The sequence below is a fragment of the Anser anser genome, assembly GCF_964211835.1.
Source record: "Anser anser genome assembly, contig: HAP1_SCAFFOLD_124, whole genome shotgun sequence".
Lineage (NCBI taxonomy): Eukaryota > Metazoa > Chordata > Aves > Anseriformes > Anatidae > Anser > Anser anser.
The window spans coordinates 278,947-296,000 of record NW_028154057.1 but is presented as its reverse complement, the minus strand read 5'-3'; the positions used below and the strand labels follow the sequence as shown (position 1 = coordinate 296,000).

At 55.2% G+C, this 17,054-nt stretch overlaps 1 protein-coding gene across 2 annotated transcripts in view; it reads right to left on the bottom strand.

Moving 5' to 3' along the window:
• Positions 1-17,054, bottom strand: part of LOC310890873 (uncharacterized protein) — a 46,651-nt gene that overhangs the window by 20,508 nt on the left and 9,089 nt on the right. Inside the window, exon 2 of one of the 2 annotated variants that reach the window (XR_014577341.1) lies at positions 13,019-14,855. The exons of the other annotated variant lie outside the window; for it this stretch is intronic. The gene's annotated coding sequence lies outside the window, so the exon portion shown is untranslated. Of the gene's footprint in view, positions 1-13,018; positions 14,856-17,054 lie in introns of those variants that run through there. 2 annotated transcript variants of the gene reach the window in all.

The window sequence follows — 17,054 nt, the reverse complement described above, 5'->3', positions numbered from 1 at the left end:
AAGTTTTTATCCTCAGTATCATTTGCATTTACTAATTTCTTAGAAATATGTTTCTTTATTCTTCGGCCACCTACTGCGGAATGAAACTGTTCTGTTTACTCTCGAGGCTTTATAATATGTGTATAACAGCAGGCCAGAGTAAACTCTGTGATAGCGTCTGCCTAATAAAATTGCATCTCCCCAGTGCTCTTCTTGAAGACTTGGTTCTTCTTTCAAAGCTGGTGCCAAGACCAGGGCTGAGCAGCTGCTCCCCGAAAAGCCTGTTGCTCCACGGATAAGGCAAAGAAAAAGCTCATTTTGTGAGCTGTGAGAGACCGAGGGTAGGATTTAGGAGTAAGCTGTTGGTGTCTGATGACAGCAGAAATGGTGAACAGTCACTGAGGTACACAGCCGTGACTGTCCCACAACCGTCAGGGCAGAGGACATCGTCCAGGAAATTAATGGGGAGCTGCCTGAAGCTGCCACAACCATGGAACCCAGTGAGAGGGTTTGGCAGCAGTGATCCCAACCCAGCTGGGTCTACTTCTCACCCTGTGCAGCTGTGTCTGTTTGCTTCTGTCCTGCAGTTCCTAGGGCCAGCACGCATCCTTGAGACAGTTTCCCCCAAGCTATCTGTTGGCCCTTACCTCAAAAGTCACCACCGGACGAGGCTTCTCAGCTCACGTACACCTGAAGGACTGGAGTGAAGCTGTGATCACAGAAAGAGCAAGCCCTTGGATCCTTGCAACATCCTTGGATCTCTGCATGGCTGGAAGCCTCTGCAAGCCCCATGGGAAAAGAGAGCCTACTGAGAACATCCTGATGCTCCATATACCATCCCCTCAGGCCATCAAGAAAGGTCCCTCAGCCCTAAGATCCAGCCCAGCTTCTTGTTGCATCAGCAACCAGGAGAAATTGCCCCAGAATACCCAACACTCTTGCGCTAGCAAGCAAATACGCCCATGTGTGTACATAAACACACCGTCTTGTACACACACACAAACGTGCACACACGGATACAGCTGAGCACACACAAACCGGTTCAACTGGGAACAGCATTTGCCCAGGGTAGGCAGTGACTGGAGCCTCACAAAGGGAGGGATCAGTCAAGCTGGAGTCACCCACAGGGACAGTACCGAATTAAGATGTCCACAGGCAAAAGATGACTCTGCAGCTCCTGTGGGATTCAGTGGGAGACAGCATGCACGAGGAAGGGAAGACACACAGGGACTGATGCTGTATAACCTGCCAGGCACCTAAGCACCGCACAGCCATTTTTTCCCCTCTCCCCTCACAGCAGGATGAATGAGAGAATTGAAAAAGGTAAAAGTGTGAGAACTCGGGGGTTCAGATGGGTAACAACTTCATAAGAAAGAAGACAAAGAAATAAACCAACAAATATAAGGGGAAAAACAAATATGAGAAAAACCACCTTCTTCTCGTATTTATAGGCATTGGTGAGATCCCTTCAGACCCTCCTCTGCTCTAGGCTAAAAACGTCCCTTATCACCCTGAGCCCGTGTAGAAACAAGCAAAACAAGGTCCCTATTTAGAGTCTGTTTTCTGGTGAGTGTGTTTGACAGCAACTGCGCAAGAAGACCCAAGCCCTCAGGTGCTATCCCGAGCAGCTTCCCTTCACGTGATGCAAATGCTGTGGCAAAGACTTATCCCTTGCTCGTCCCCGCCTGCAGTCACAGGACTGCCACCCAGCAGCACTGTGCCCAAGCTCCAGGAGCAATCGGGCCCAACCCAACACAAGGCCCAGGAGGAGAGCGCGGAAGTGAGAGCAGAGGAAAGAAGCAGCACCGGTTGCCGGGCGCCGATTGGCTGCCAGAGCCGCCAGGCAAAGGGAGCCCCACCCCCTGCCGGCTGCCTGGGGCTCGCTGCCATGGCAACCGTGCGACCGCCTGACCAGGCAGGGCGGGCGCCGCCATCTTAGGGGTCGTGGGCGGGCTGGGGGCGTCTCGGGGCCTGAGGGGGGGACCCGGCCCGTGTGCCCGGGGCGCCCCTGCCCGCCCCTGCCCGCCCCTGCCTTTGCTCGCTCCCTGTGCCTCACCGCCTTGTCTTCCCTTTTCTTTGCGGTGTCGAATGCACGAGAAGCCCGACAGGCTCGGGAAGGCGGCCAGTCACTTGCACAAGAAGCAATAGGGCTGGATGCTCCTGAAATGCTGCTTGTTGCTGGCCGGGGCGGCACCCTGCCACAGTCTTGGTGACAGCCTGGCAGCTTTGTGCCTGGGTATCACTGTGAGATCAGGCTAACAGGATGAAGGCTTTGTTCCTCATCCCTTCTGCTGAGAGAGGGGTTTTGCCTCTCGGCAGCAGCTATCCCCAGGCTCTCAGCATATTTAAGCAAACTAAATGCAGCTACAGCCTCTTCTTTGTCTGAGACCTGATCTCAGCTGATGAGGAAGGAATGGGACCAGCAAATCCTTTCTGGCTGCAGCAGCTCAGGCCCGGCTGCCCTGGCCCTGGGGCAGGAGGAGCTGCCTGAAGACCCCCAGGGATGGCACGGAGGGGCTGCAGGCCTCCCAGGGGCTGGCTTGTGCCTCGGATGTCCCATCTGTGGGGCTGAGCCCTCTGTGCCCCCAGGAGCTGCCGTGCCCTTCAGAGGGACTGGGGCTGTGGTGGCAGTGCCCAGAGCCCTGCAGCAGCCTGCTCCGGACACTGCCCTGGGGCCAGCCCAGCATGAGAAGCTGGGCTGGGCTGGGCAGAGGGCAGGGAGGTGGGCAGAGGGCAGGAAGGTGGGAGTGCCTCCACAGCAGAAAGGGATCCCTCAGCCTCTGTCAGACACCCCTTCTGCCTCTCCCCTCATCCAGACCCTGCAGCCATGCGGTGCCACGTGCACCCACCCTTCCAACCTGTGATGAGTTTTAGGCCTTGGCGGTAACCAAGGTCATGCCCGCTTTAGGAGGAATCAAAGGGTGTCAGAGGCAAGCCCAGGACTCAGGGACCGGGCTCCTGGACATGTCCTGACATCACTCAAGAGCTACTCGAGTGCCCCAGGACGGGAACGGAGCCGGCACACACTTACTCAGGCTGGAGTCTCTCCAGCTTGGCTGCTGCTCCCAACTCCTCTGCTGGGGCAGGGTTCTCAGCCTTCCTCCACCTCTTCCTGACCTCCTTGCTCCTGGGCTGGGCTGGAGGACGGGGAGTCCAAGCATGTTGGCTGTTGAATCGCTGCAAGGAGAAGACGCTCTCATCAAACAGGACTGGACACACAGGTGCTGTTTCCCAGAGGACCTCTTGAAAGGGCCCTGCAACAGGACCTGGGAACCAGGCGACTCGGCGCTGCCAGCCCACGTCTGGCTGCTGCTTTTATCCCTCCCTTTCTGCTGACAACCTCTCCCTCACAGGGAGGAGCAGGCAAAGCCCTGCCCTGCGGCCTGGTGCCCGTCCTGCTCCCACCACCCTGGGACCTGCCGCCCTCGGAGCCCTGGCGGAGAGGATCGCTGCTGTTCTCAGCGCTGTTGATCACTGCCAGTAGCTGGGGTATCTGTTGGTCCTCCCCCTCAGACCAGGCTTCCCATGCAGCCATTTCTGCCCGGGCTTGCTCTTGTAGCTTTCGGTACGTGGGCCATGAGCTGTCTGTTTGGTCCCACTGTGAAGACAGGTTCCAGACCTCCTGGAGGAAAAAAAAACAAAACAAAAACACAACAGCAGACAGGATTGGTCTCAGCTGTCCCTCAGGCCTAACCCGCACTCCTGCCCCCTCGCCTCAGCCGGTCTGTCAGCAGTGCTTCGACCCTCCAGGATGAGGGGCCCTGAAGCTAGGCCAGGCTCCTCAACTCGTGACAAACACAGCTGAACAGCCCGCGGTGACCAAAGCCCTCTGCCATCAATGACCCAGAAAGGCCTTGTTCCTTTTCCATGGCCCCTGGTCAAAATGAAGTGGCTCATGGCAACACGGGAGGCAGTAAGAGGCAGGGAAGGTGTGCGGGACGCCACCTTCTGTCTCCTGAGGAAGAGATGAAGGAGGTAACAAACGTGGAAATGAACGCATCCCAAGGGACCTGCTCGGGATCGCTCCACACAAAGAGGCTTTTGCACAGGCCCAAACAGCACGGTCATTGCAGCAAGGCAGAGCAGGTACCTGCAGCGCTCTCCTGGAGGCTTCAGGAGCAGGGAGCGCAGTGGTGGTTGTAAGGAATGGTCCAGCAATTCGTGCCACTAAGGGATTTGAAGGGTTAACATTGAGGCCTGGGTTTAGGTGATAAGAGAACAAAGGGATTTCTTCAGAGAAAACCTGCTGACTCTGCACGGACGTGCAGTAACTTCTGACAGCCGGCCAAGAGACCACTAGATAAGGAGGAAGAATATGAGCCTCCCCCGTCTGAGCGGCCCCCAAGAGACTAACAGAGACTGATAAGCAGGCGCACCTGGGAGGACTTTGGATTCGGGAAACCAATTATAATAACCCTGCCTCTTCTAGAAGTAGTAATGAATATGTATTAGCCTAGGAGCATAAAAACCAGCCGCCTTACGTAACAGGTGTGCGTCCTGGTGGAGCAGAGACTCCCGGCGCACCCAGCGCTGTTTGCTCGCCTCTATTCGTTTAATAAATTGTAAACTTTGATTGTAATCCTATTTGGGACTCAGTCATTTATAACAGTGGTGGACTTGGCTCGAGGAGCTGTTTCCTGCCTGTCTGCCTTCTTCGTCCCGGGGGAGCTGCCCGGACACGGGGGGAGCACACTGCAAACAGACACCAGGAGGAGGCTGCATGAGCCCAGGGGAATTCAGTCTCCAGTCCAAGCTCGCAAGCTGCGTCAGCCTCTGCAGCAGACGGCAGTTCCACAACGAGCGGGCGTATTGGACTGGCTGTGTTCACTTCAGCAGAGACAGAGAGAGCCAAACGCGAAGCTGTGGCACCACCTGCCTTCAGGAAGGCTCGGGATGCCCGCATCCAGGCCCTTTTTGGTGGAAGAAGGAGAGGAGCAGTGTCTTGCGCAAGGACAGGAGCCGAGAGACACCATTATGGCCCACCCGGGCTTTACTTCAGCTTCTCCTCTGTGGCCCTGAAACACGGTGCGCTCATGGGTGGAAAACAGGTTATCGCTGCGGAGCCAGTAGCATCAGAGAAAGCCGTCAGGTAAGGAGGGCAGTCATGCCATCTCCCTACCTCAGCACTCTCTTGTGCCTGCCACAACGTTTGGGATAGCGTTTGAAAAAAATGCCTGAAAGAAACTTTCCCAGGAAGCCTCCCGCTGGGTCAGCCAAGGGCTGCGGAGGAAATGCACTCACCTTGGGAACATCTGGATCCCACGAGCGGTGGTCTCGCCACTGAAGGCGGTCAGATGTGCCGGCCACATTCTCTGCAAAGAGACACAGACCTGCTGGAGGGTTTCTGAGGCGGTTTTCTCACGGCTCTCATTGACAGGAAGCAAACCTGTCTCCCAAGCCAAAAGAAAGCCTTCTCTCCAAAGCCCTCCTCCAAAGCCTCTTCCATGAACCTTTGTTCTGCTCTGGAGGAGCTGCATGGCAGAATATGGAGGCTGTACAGTAACACTGCCAGGCTTTTTGCAGGGGCAAGCGCCCAGATGCTCAGAAGAAACTCTCTTTGTTAACGGAGAAAGCAGCTAAGGGGGCAAGCGAGGGGAAGGGCATTTGACTGGCCTGCCATGTCCGGGCTGGCCAACAGCGGTCGGATTCCTCACCCTTCACTAGGATTCCCAAAGAAATTGAAGTAGCCCTCAAAACCTCACCAACTTACACTGTGGAGCAGTGCAACAAGGCCCGCAGTGCTCTCCAGACGTTTGACACAGTCCAGATAAAACTTCATGCACGGGAAACCATCTTCGCACGTCAGAACACCAATGTCCCTGAAGGCAAAGGGGACGTGCTCCTTGCTCCTCAGGAGGAAGCAGTACAAGAGGATGGTCTCTTGCACACAGTTCTTCACCACGTGCAGTGGGAAGGAGGTGGCTCGCGATAGCTGCACGCAGTTCAGCGGCTCGATCTTGACACCATCTGCAAGGAGAAGCAACATCCTCACTGCCACAGCAAGCCCAAGTTGCTTGCAACATTCAGAACAAGTTCCCAGAGAAAGGGTCGCTCAGACGAACTGCTCCTGGGGCACAGTTTCTTTTGGGGGAACTCAAGCTGTACCCTGACCGTCGGAGACAATCCTCTACTTCTCCCAGGCCTTTCCAAAGAGCAGGGAGAACAAACCGTTGCGGACATGGGGCAGGAAGAGGGGGGCTGCTGCCTTCTCACCAGGGAGGATCTCAGTGGGACAGTAGATCTCCTCCAGCCACAACTCATCGATGTCCAGCTGGAAGAAAGGTCTTCGAATCAAGAGCAGCTCTTCTTTGCCATGGAACTGCTCTCGGACAACACCAAAGGTCCCGAGTCCCGCAACCCAAACGCCCTGCACACAGAAAAGACAGAAAGGCCGAGGAGGGAGTTCTTGAGAGACGGGAAAAGGGATGACTGTCAGAGCAGGGGGACACTGCTCTGTGCCCTGCCCGCTCCTCAGGGACAATGGGGCAAGGTGGGGCACTTTGGAAAGCTTTGCAAAAGAGCCGCATCCTCTGTTTCTTTCGTCACCCCCCTCACAGGATTTGCCAACATCCCTTGGCTAGAGAAGCGCCCGGAGGTTTCCAGCACACGGATTAGGCCTGGGACTGACTGCCAGCAACTGTCCTAGGCACGGAGCCAGGATATTCCCCCATCTCTCTGCTCGCCCTCCCCACTCAGGCCGCAGGGAAGAGTGAAGCCCTAGGGTGTGCCAAACACCTGAGAGGCAGAGCACATCTGGCCTTGGTTTCTCTCCCAGCTGGCCAAGAAGCTGCTCCGGGCACCCCGGGCAGTCTCAGAGCACTGCCATGGTGCTCGAGCAGGGATTGCTCTGCAGGGCCCAGGACACCAGCCCACCTTACTCCGCTTCAGCTCTTCCAGAATGTACTCGGATACGGAGTACCGAGGCCCCCTCGGGACCCTGGGGTCCCCTCTAGTCCTTGACTAGAGGTGTGGTGCTGAGACCTTGTTCAGGTCCCTTGAGAAAGGCTGGGCATTGACAGATTGGCAGTGGATTCATCTGGTCTCAGCAGCATCTGGCTTCTTTTCAGGGTAACATAAATGTGATTGCCCTCCATCTACAAAAGCTCAGGCAGCTGGGGACAAGTCCAGCCAGCTCCCTCACTCTGCTCTGAGCCACAGGGAATCCCTTTGCCTCTCAGGTCTCACAACCATTCCCTGTGAGTGCAGCAGAAATGCTCAGGATTTCTGACTTCAGAGAACACTGTGTGGGCATGAAGAGGGGGAAGAGAATGTGTATAAAACATTGCCCCTAAAACTCCTTTCTGCCAACTACATTATGTAGCAGCGGAATGCAGATGTTAACATGCTGACATGAAGATGATCAGCATGCTGGAGCACCTCTCCTTCGAAGAAAGGCTGAGAGAGCTGGGGCTGAGCAGGGTGACCTCACTGCAGCTTTTCCGCATTTAAAGGGGTCTTCTAAAAATATGGAGAGCTATTTTTTTGATCAATCAAATCATGACAGGATCAGGGGAATGTTTTTAAACTAAAAGCGGGGAGATTTAGATTAGAGATTAGGAGGAAATTCTTCACTCAGAGGGAGGCGAGGTACTGAAACATATTGCCCAGATAGGCTGGGCATTCATTTCATCTGACAAAATCTGAAAATAAAACCTTGCCCTCCTGCTATGTTCCTGTGTACTCCCTGCACTGGGTCAGGACTGATTCCCTCGCGAGACCAGCAGCAGAGGCCCCTGCTCCTCATCGCACACTGAACCTTAAAAATGAAGCTCATGTCATGGAGCTAAATGAAAGATTCCAGCAGAGAAACAAAAAGCATTGGAGTATGGCAGGGGGAGGTCTACAAGGAATGGCATAGGGTTCACTCAGAGAAACCTGTCCTAACTTTTCATTGCCTTTTACTACATGTACAGATCTCCATACCCAACAGGCATCAGATGTCCAACAGCAGCTCCATCAGCGAGTTCCTCCTCCTGCCATTCGCAGACACGCGGGAGCTGCAGCTCCTGCACTTCGCGCTCTTCCTGGCCATCTACCTGGCTGCCCTCCTGGGCAACGGCCTCATCCTCACCGCCGCAGCCTGCGACCACCGCCTCCACACCCCCATGTACTTCTTCCTCCTCGACCTCGCCCTCCTCGACCTGGGCTGCATCTCCACCACTCTCCCCAAAGCCGTGGTCAATTCCCTCTGGGACACCAGGGCCATTTCCTACACAGGATGTGCTGCCCCAGGTCTTTTTCTTTTTCATTTTGTTTTCAGCAGAGTGTTATCTTCTCACTGTCATGTCCTACGACCGCTACGTTGCCATCTGCAAGCCCCTGCACTACGGGAGCCTCCTGGGCAGCAGAGCTTGTGCCCAGTTGGCAGCAGCTGCCTGGGGCAGTGGCTTTCTCCATGCTGTGCTGCACACTGCTAATGCATTTTCTCTGACACTTTGCCAAGGCAATGCTGTGGACCAGTTCTTCTGTGAAGTTCCAAAGATCCTCAAGCTCTCCTGCTCAAACTCCTACCTCAGGGAAGTTTGGATAATTCTGGTTGGATTCTGTTTAGCGTCTGGGTGTTTTGTTTTCATCGTGCTGTCCTATGTGCAGATTTTCAGGGCTGTACTGAGGATGCCCTCTGAGCAGGGACAGCTCAAAGCCTTTTCCACGTGCCTCCCTCACCTGGCCGTGGCCTCCCTGTTTCTCAGCATGACCATATTTGCCTACCTGAAGTCCCCCTCCATCTCACCATCTCTGGACCTGGTGGTGGCAGTTCTGTACTCAGTTGTGCCACCGGCATTGAACCCCCTCATCTACAGCATGAGAAACAAGGAGCTTAAGGGTGCTGTTAGGAAAGTGATTGCATGGATATTTCTGATTAGTGATAAATTTAAATGATCTACACAAATGACTTCCCTTGCAGGCCTGCTCCTTGTTTATCATTATTGAAGTTTTTATCCTCAGTATCATTTGCATTTACTAATTTCTTAGAAATATGTTTCTTTATTCTTCGGCCACCTACTGCGGAATGAAACTGTTCTGTTTACTCTCGAGGCTTTATAATATGTGTATAACAGCAGGCCAGAGTAAACTCTGTGATAGCGTCTGCCTAATAAAATTGCATCTCCCCAGTGCTCTTCTTGAAGACTTGGTTCTTCTTTCAAAGCTGGTGCCAAGACCAGGGCTGAGCAGCTGCTCCCCGAAAAGCCTGTTGCTCCACGGATAAGGCAAAGAAAAAGCTCATTTTGTGAGCTGTGAGAGACCGAGGGTAGGATTTAGGAGTAAGCTGTTGGTGTCTGATGACAGCAGAAATGGTGAACAGTCACTGAGGTACACAGCCGTGACTGTCCCACAACTGTCAGGGCAGAGGACATCCTCCAGGAAATTAACGGGGAGCTGCCTGAAGCTGCCACAACCATGGAACCCAGTGAGAGGGTTTGGCAGCAGTGATCCCAACCCAGCTGGGTCTACTTCTCACCCTGTGCAGCTGTGTCTGTTTGCTTCTGTCCTGCAGTTCCTAGGGCCAGCACGCATCCTTGAGACAGTTTCCCCCAAGCTATCTGTTGGCCCTTACCTCAAAAGTCACCACCGGACGAGGCTTCTCAGCTCACGTACACCTGAAGGACTGGAGTGAAGCTGTGATCACAGAAAGAGCAAGCCCTTGGATCCTTGCAACATCCTTGGATCTCTGCATGGCTGGAAGCCTCTGCAAGCCCCATGGGAAAAGAGAGCCTACTGAGAACATCCTGATGCTCCATATACCATCCCCTCAGGCCATCAAGAAAGGTCCCTCAGCCCTAAGATCCAGCCCAGCTTCTTGTTGCATCAGCAACCAGGAGAAATTGCCCCAGAATACCCAACACTCTTGCGCTAGCAAGCAAATACGCCCATGTGTGTACATAAACACACCGTCTTGTACACACACACAAACGTGCACACACGGATACAGCTGAGCACACACAAACCGGTTCAACTGGGAACAGCATTTGCCCAGGGTAGGCAGTGACTGGAGCCTCACAAAGGGAGAGATCAGTCAAGCTGGAGTCACCCACAGGGACAGTACCGAATTAAGATGTCCACAGGCAAAAGATGACTCTGCAGCTCCTGTGGGATTCAGTGGGAGACAGCATGCACGAGGAAGGGAAGACACACAGGGACTGATGCTGTATAACCTGCCAGGCACCTAAGCACCGCACAGCCATTTTTTCCCCTCTCCCCTCACAGCAGGATGAATGAGAGAATTGAAAAAGGTAAAAGTGTGAGAACTCGGGGGTTCAGATGGGTAACAACTTCATAAGAAAGAAGACAAAGAAATAAACCAACAAATATAAGGGGAAAAACAAATACGAAAAAAACCACCTTCTTCTCGTATTTATAGGCATTGGTGAGATCCCTTCAGACCCTCCTCTGCTCTAGGCTAAAAACGTCCCTTATCACCCTGAGCCCGTGTAGAAACAAGCAAAACAAGGTCCCTATTTAGAGTCTGTTTTCTGGTGAGTGTGTTTGACAGCAACTGCGCAAGAAGACCCAAGCCCTCAGGTGCTATCCCGAGCAGCTTCCCTTCACGTGATGCAAATGCTGTGGCAAAGACTTATCCCTTGCTCGTCCCCGCCTGCAGTCACAGGACTGCCACCCAGCAGCACTGTGCCCAAGCTCCAGGAGCAATCGGGCCCAACCCAACACAAGGCCCAGGAGGAGAGCGCGGAAGTGAGAGCAGAGGAAAGAAGCAGCACCGGTTGCCGGGCGCCGATTGGCTGCCAGAGCCGCCAGGCAAAGGGAGCCCCACCCCCTGCCGGCTGCCTGGGGCTCGCTGCCATGGCAACCGTGCGACCGCCTGACCAGGCAGGGCGGGCGCCGCCATCTTAGGGGTCGTGGGCGGGCTGGGGGCGTCTCGGGGCCTGAGGGGGGGACCCGGCCCGTGTGCCCGGGGCGCCCCTGCCCGCCCCTGCCCGCCCCTGCCTTTGCTCGCTCCCTGTGCCTCACCGCCTTGTCTTCCCTTTTCTTTGCGGTGTCGAATGCACGAGAAGCCCGACAGGCTCGGGAAGGCGGCCAGTCACTTGCACAAGAAGCAATAGGGCTGGATGCTCCTGAAATGCTGCTTGTTGCTGGCCGGGGCGGCACCCTGCCACAGTCATGGTGCCAGCCTGGCAGCTTTGTGCCTGGGTATCACTGTGAGATCAGGCTAACAGGATGAAGGCTTTGTTCCTCATCCCTTCTGCTGAGAGAGGGGTTTTGCCTCTCGGCAGCAGCTATCCCCAGGCTCTCAGCATATTTAAGCAAACTAAATGCAGCTACAGCCTCTTCTTTGTCTGAGACCTGATCTCAGCTGATGAGGAAGGAATGGGACCAGCAAATCCTTTCCGGCTGCAGCAGCTCAGGCCCGGCTGCCCTGGCCCTGGGGCAGGAGGAGCTGCCTGAAGACCCCCAGGGATGGCACGGAGGGGCTGCAGGCCTCCCAGGGGCTGGCTTGTGCCTCGGATGTCCCATCTGTGGGGCTGAGCCCTCTGTGCCCCCAGGAGCTGCCGTGCCCTTCAGAGGGACTGGGGCTGTGGTGGCAGTGCCCAGAGCCCTGCAGCAGCCTGCTCCGGACACTGCCCTGGGGCCAGCCCAGCATGAGAAGCTGGGCTGGGCTGGGCAGAGGGCAGGGAGGTGGGCAGAGGGCAGGAAGGTGGGAGTGCCTCCACAGCAGAAAGGGATCCCTCAGCCTCTGTCAGACACCCCTTCTGCCTCTCCCCTCATCCAGACCCTGCACCCATGCGGTGCCACGTGCACCCACCCTTCCAACCTGTGATGAGTTTTAGGCCTTGGCGGTAACCAAGGTCATGCCCGCTTTAGGAGGAATCAAAGGGTGTCAGAGGCAAGCCCAGGACTCAGGGACCGGGCTCCTGGACATGTCCTGACATCACTCAAGAGCTACTCGAGTGCCCCAGGACGGGAACGGAGCCGGCACACACTTACTCAGGCTGGAGTCTCTCCAGCTTGGCTGCTGCTCCCAACTCCTCTGCTGGGGCAGGGTTCTCAGCCTTCCTCCACCTCTTCCTGACCTCCTTGCTCCTGGGCTGGGCTGGAGGACGGGGAGTCCAAGCATGTTGGCTGTTGAATCGCTGCAAGGAGAAGACGCTCTCATCAAACAGGACTGGACACACAGGTGCTGTTTCCCAGAGGACCTCTTGAAAGGGCCCTGCAACAGGACCTGGGAACCAGGCGACTCGGCGCTGCCAGCCCACGTCTGGCTGCTGCTTTTATCCCTCCCTTTCTGCTGACAACCTCTCCCTCACAGGGAGGAGCAGGCAAAGCCCTGCCCTGCGGCCTGGTGCCCGTCCTGCTCCCACCACCCTGGGACCTGCCGCCCTCGGAGCCCTGGCGGAGAGGATCGCTGCTGTTCTCAGCGCTGTTGATCACTGCCAGTAGCTGGGGTATCTGTTGGTCCTCCCCCTCAGACCAGGCTTCCCATGCAGCCATTTCTGCCCGGGCTTGCTCTTGTAGCTTTCGGTACGTGGGCCATGAGCTGTCTGTTTGGTCCCACTGTGAAGACAGGTTCCAGACCTCCTGGAGGAAAAAAAAACAAAACAAAAACACAACAGCAGACAGGATTGGTCTCAGCTGTCCCTCAGGCCTAACCCGCACTCCTGCCCCCTCGCCTCAGCCGGTCTGTCAGCAGTGCTTCGACCCTCCAGGATGAGGGGCCCTGAAGCTAGGCCAGGCTCCTCAACTCGTGACAAACACAGCTGAACAGCCCGCGGTGACCAAAGCCCTCTGCCATCAATGACCCAGAAAGGCCTTGTTCCTTTTCCATGGCCCCTGGTCAAAATGAAGTGGCTCATGGCAACACGGGAGGCAGTAAGAGGCAGGGAAGGTGTGCGGGACGCCACCTTCTGTCTCCTGAGGAAGAGATGAAGGAGGTAACAAACGTGGAAATGAACGCATCCCAAGGGACCTGCTCGGGATCGCTCCACACAAAGAGGCTTTTGCACAGGCCCAAACAGCACGGTCATTGCAGCAAGGCAGAGCAGGTACCTGCAGCGCTCTCCTGGAGGCTTCAGGAGCAGGGAGCGCAGTGGTGGTTGTAAGGAATGGTCCAGCAATTCGTGCCACTAAGGGATTTGAAGGGTTAACATTGAGGCCTGGGTTTAGGTGATAAGAGAACAAAGGGATTTCTTCAGAGAAAACCTGCTGACTCTGCACGGACGTGCAGTAACTTCTGACAGCCGGCCAAGAGACCACTAGATAAGGAGGAAGAATATGAGCCTCCCCCGTCTGAGCGGCCCCCAAGAGACTAACAGAGACTGATAAGCAGGCGCACCTGGGAGGACTTTGGATTCGGGAAACCAATTATAATAACCCTGCCTCTTCTAGAAGTAGTAATGAATATGTACTAGCCTAGGAGCATAAAAACCAGCCGCCTTACGTAACAGGTGTGCGTCCTGGTGGAGCAGAGACTCCCGGCGCACCCAGCGCTGTTTGCTCGCCTCTATTCGTTTAATAAATTGTAAACTTTGATTGTAATCCTATTTGGGACTCAGTCATTTATAACAGTGGTGGACTTGGCTCGAGGAGCTGTTTCCTGCCTGTCTGCCTTCTTCGTCCCGGGGGAGCTGCCCGGACACGGGGGGAGCACACTGCAAACAGACACCAGGAGGAGGCTGCATGAGCCCAGGGGAATTCAGTCTCCAGTCCAAGCTCGCAAGCTGCGTCAGCCTCTGCAGCAGACGGCAGTTCCACAACGAGCGGGCGTATTGGACTGGCTGTGTTCACTTCAGCAGAGACAGAGAGAGCCAAACGCGAAGCTGTGGCACCACCTGCCTTCAGGAAGGCTCGGGATGCCCGCATCCAGGCCCTTTTTGGTGGAAGAAGGAGAGGAGCAGTGTCTTGCGCAAGGACAGGAGCCGAGAGACACCATTATGGCCCACCCGGGCTTTACTTCAGCTTCTCCTCTGTGGCCCTGAAACACGGTGCGCTCATGGGTGGAAAACAGGTTATCGCTGCGGAGCCAGTAGCATCAGAGAAAGCCGTCAGGTAAGGAGGGCAGTCATGCCATCTCCCTACCTCAGCACTCTCTTGTGCCTGCCACAACGTTTGGGATAGCGTTTGAAAAAAATGCCTGAAAGAAACTTTCCCAGGAAGCCTCCCGCTGGGTCAGCCAAGGGCTGCGGAGGAAATGCACTCACCTTGGGAACATCTGGATCCCACGAGCGGTGGTCTCGCCACTGAAGGCGGTCAGATGTGCCGGCCACATTCTCTGCAAAGAGACACAGACCTGCTGGAGGGTTTCTGAGGCGGTTTTCTCACGGCTCTCATTGACAGGAAGCAAACCTGTCTCCCAAGCCAAAAGAAAGCCTTCTCTCCAAAGCCCTCCTCCAAAGCCTCTTCCATGAACCTTTGTTCTGCTCTGGAGGAGCTGCATGGCAGAATATGGAGGCTGTACAGTAACACTGCCAGGCTTTTTGCAGGGGCAAGCGCCCAGATGCTCAGAAGAAACTCTCTTTGTTAACGGAGAAAGCAGCTAAGGGGGCAAGCGAGGGGAAGGGCATTTGACTGGCCTGCCATGTCCGGGCTGGCCAACAGCGGTCGGATTCCTCACCCTTCACTAGGATTCCCAAAGAAATTGAAGTAGCCCTCAAAACCTCACCAACTTACACTGTGGAGCAGTGCAACAAGGCCCGCAGTGCTCTCCAGACGTTTGACACAGTCCAGATAAAACTTCATGCACGGGAAACCATCTTCGCACGTCAGAACACCAATGTCCCTGAAGGCAAAGGGGACGTGCTCCTTGCTCCTCAGGAGGAAGCAGTACAAGAGGATGGTCTCTTGCACACAGTTCTTCACCACGTGCAGTGGGAAGGAGGTGGCTCGCGATAGCTGCACGCAGTTCAGCGGCTCGATCTTGACACCATCTGCAAGGAGAAGCAACATCCTCACTGCCACAGCAAGCCCAAGTTGCTTGCAACATTCAGAACAAGTTCCCAGAGAAAGGGTCGCTCAGACGAACTGCTCCTGGGGCACAGTTTCTTTTGGGGGAACTCAAGCTGTACCCTGACCGTCGGAGACAATCCTCTACTTCTCCCAGGCCTTTCCAAAGAGCAGGGAGAACAAACCGTTGCGGACATGGGGCAGGAAGAGGGGGGCTGCTGCCTTCTCACCAGGGAGGATCTCAGTGGGACAGTAGATCTCCTCCAGCCACAACTCATCGATGTCCAGCTGGAAGAAAGGTCTTCGAATCAAGAGCAGCTCTTCTTTGCCATGGAACTGCTCTCGGACAACACCAAAGGTCCCGAGTCCCGCAACCCAAACGCCCTGCACACAGAAAAGACAGAAAGGCCGAGGAGGGAGTTCTTGAGAGACGGGAAAAGGGATGACTGTCAGAGCAGGGGGACACTGCTCTGTGCCCTGCCCGCTCCTCAGGGACAATGGGGCAAGGTGGGGCACTTTGGAAAGCTTTGCAAAAGAGCCGCATCCTCTGTTTCTTTCGTCACCCCCCTCACAGGATTTGCCAACATCCCTTGGCTAGAGAAGCGCCCGGAGGTTTCCAGCACACGGATTAGGCCTGGGACTGACTGCCAGCAACTGTCCTAGGCACGGAGCCAGGATATTCCCCCATCTCTCTGCTCGCCCTCCCCACTCAGGCCGCAGGGAAGAGTGAAGCCCTAGGGTGTGCCAAACACCTGAGAGGCAGAGCACATCTGGCCTTGGTTTCTCTCCCAGCTGGCCAAGAAGCTGCTCCGGGCACCCCGGGCAGTCTCAGAGCACTGCCATGGTGCTCGAGCAGGGATTGCTCTGCAGGGCCCAGGACACCAGCCCACCTTACTCCGCTTCAGCTCTTCCAGAATGTACTCGGATACGGAGTACCGAGGCCCCCTCGGGACCCTGGGGTCCCCTCTAGTCCTTGACTAGAGGTGTGGTGCTGAGACCTTGTTCAGGTCCCTTGAGAAAGGCTGGGCATTGACAGATTGGCAGTGGATTCATCTGGTCTCAGCAGCATCTGGCTTCTTTTCAGGGTAACATAAATGTGATTGCCCTCCATCTACAAAAGCTCAGGCAGCTGGGGACAAGTCCAGCCAGCTCCCTCACTCTGCTCTGAGCCACAGGGAATCCCTTTGCCTCTCAGGTCTCACAACCATTCCCTGTGAGTGCAGCAGAAATGCTCAGGATTTCTGACTTCAGAGAACACTGTGTGGGCATGAAGAGGGGGAAGAGAATGTGTATAAAACATTGCCCCTAAAACTCCTTTCTGCCAACTACATTATGTAGCAGCGGAATGCAGATGTTAACATGCTGACATGAAGATGATCAGCATGCTGGAGCACCTCTCCTTCGAAGAAAGGCTGAGAGAGCTGGGGCTGAGCAGGGTGACCTCACTGCAGCTTTTCCGCATTTAAAGGGGTCTTCTAAAAATATGGAGAGCTATTTTTTTGATCAATCAAATCATGACAGGATCAGGGGAATGTTTTTAAACTAAAAGCGGGGAGATTTAGATTAGAGATTAGGAGGAAATTCTTCACTCAGAGGGAGGCGAGGTACTGAAACATATTGCCCAGATAGGCTGGGCATTCATTTCATCTGACAAAATCTGAAAATAAAACCTTGCCCTCCTGCTATGTTCCTGTGTACTCCCTGCACTGGGTCAGGACTGATTCCCTCGCGAGACCAGCAGCAGAGGCCCCTGCTCCTCATCGCACACTGAACCTTAAAAATGAAGCTCATGTCATGGAGCTAAATGAAAGATTCCAGCAGAGAAACAAAAAGCATTGGAGTATGGCAGGGGGAGGTCTACAAGGAATGGCATAGGGTTCACTCAGAGAAACCTGTCCTAACTTTTCATTGCCTTTTACTACATGTACAGATCTCCATACCCAACAGGCATCAGATGTCCAACAGCAGCTCCATCAGCGAGTTCCTCCTCCTGCCATTCGCAGACACGCGGGAGCTGCAGCTCCTGCACTTCGCGCTCTTCCTGGCCATCTACCTGGCTGCCCTCCTGGGCAACGGCCTCATCCTCACCGCCGCAGCCTGCGACCACCGCCTCCACACCCCCATGTACTTCTTCCTCCTCGACCTCGCCCTCCTCGACCTGGGCTGCATCTCCACCACTCTCC